Consider the following 2088-nt stretch of genomic DNA (forward strand, 5'->3'; position numbering starts at 1 on the left):
GCAGTAGCCAAACCGTTCCAAGTCCTCTTAACTCTCACTCGCGTCCTATTCCTCTTTGTGGGTTTGCCACTTGCTTCTCTATGCTAGTTACAGTGTAGTGGGTTGAGGTATTATTTTCTTTGATAGTAGGTTGTAGGTGAGTCCGACGACCGTAATCATCTTGGTTATTGAGTTCCTAGACCTTGTAATCTAATGAATTCCCTTGACCTGGGGATTATGAATTAATTGATATGTATTGTGCCCTCAGCTTGACCATCAGTACCCTAGGGATCCGAGCCTTACGCCTCCCTATATAAAGGAGTCCAACACACGAAGAGAAGGGAGTTCCCCCATTTTATTTTTCTGCGTAGTAGTTTAGGGGGATTCTCAACAGCTTTATTAGAGTAGATTAGAGTCTTCGCTCTCTTCCAGAGTTGAAACTAGAGCTCATTTCACTTCCTTGTTCTAGATTTTTGCACACACGCACTTTGTTTTGTTCTATTAGCTGCTAGTTTTTTATTCTGGTGTTTGTTTTCACGCATAATTTCCCGTTTCCGTTATGTATTCCATCCCAAGAAAGGATGATGAAACAATTTCCTGCTTAGTTTTGATGTATTGATGCTTTAATGTTTTAAATCTGAAGTTCTGTTTTCATTTTCCAGCTTCGTGTTCTGTTTTATGCTTGATGTTTTAGATCTGTTTCTATTTTCGTGTTTTATGTTTGGTATCTTAGCTTAGAAGTGTTTATTCTGTTTTTATTCGCTCAGATCTGTTGTTTCATGTTTGCGTCGTCTTCGTATGCTTAGATTTAGCAGTTCCTGTTTCGCTTCTTGCATGAATATGTCTTAGTTCTTGTTTTTACGTAGTCGTAGCTTAGATCTTAGGAGTAGATTTAAGTTTGATGTGTTTTCTGATGTTTCGTCTTCTTTAACTTTCCAGATCTGTTCTCTGTTCTGTTTTCTATGTTGATTTATTAAAGAAGATGAAGTTGTTAGAAAATTTTTACTTTACAGTGCTTTTTGAAGTGGACTGTCCCCGTTTATTCTATTTGTCTATTTATAAAAATTTCAGTCAAGTTGATCAATTAGTTTAGTTAAGTTGTTCAGTTTAATTTATTTTCCATGTCTAGTAGTTAAAACTTAACCCACCCCCTAAAAAGCGTGGCAGCAGCCAAGCAACCCAAGCCGTGTCATGCAAACAAACCCTTTTAACGCCTTATCTCTGTGGGATCGATCCTTACTTCCCAATACTAATCAAATAATATTAGTGGGTTAAGGTTTTTGACAGCACTCTTTTTAGCTCTTCCTTTCTTCTCACTCGAGTCGGACGTGAGCCGAGTTGATCAGCCCGAGCTTTTACCGGATACACTCACCCGCATTCTTACAGGTAGCAGGCAGAAATAGGCGGGCTTGATCAGGTCGACCATCCAACTTGAACAGCCCACGACGACATATTAGGACACGAAAAGAGAATGAAGAGAGTGAAAAATGGGACTGATCTTGGGATTTTTGGTGGTTTTGAGTGAACATGTAAATTTCAAAATGTTGGGTACTAAAAAGGTGCAAATTCCATTTTCTGGGTACTAGTTTTGTAGTTCACTCTATTTTTATACTTCCTTCGTCCCATAAAAATATAAGCATATAATATTAGTAGATAGTGGATTCCACATTATTATACCAGAAATGATCACCTAATCCGGATCTTAATACATTTCCTATTCCACCTCTCACAAATATGATAGTGGACCCCACTATTATATTTTATGCTTGTGAGGGGTGGAGTAGAAAATGTATTAGGATCCGGATTAGGTGATCCTTCCGGTTATTATACTATTCTGATGGTGGTATAAGTTGTAAATGATTTATTCATCGGAATAACTTTTTATAAATGAAAATAACTTTATAAATCGGAATAACTTTATTCATCGGAATAAATTGGAATAACTTTTTATAAATGAAAATACCAATATTCATCGGAATTGACAAAAATGAAAAGATAGTAATTTACTCATTAGATTGTGTGGTCCATTTATTCAAAACTCCAAAATTTGTATTTGTCACAACAAAAAAAACATGTTTCTCAAAAAAAAAATAGGAGTATGTGTATGTG

The sequence above is a fragment of the Salvia hispanica genome, chromosome 6, assembly GCF_023119035.1.
Source record: "Salvia hispanica cultivar TCC Black 2014 chromosome 6, UniMelb_Shisp_WGS_1.0, whole genome shotgun sequence".
NCBI classification, from domain to species: Eukaryota; Viridiplantae; Streptophyta; class Magnoliopsida; order Lamiales; family Lamiaceae; genus Salvia; species Salvia hispanica.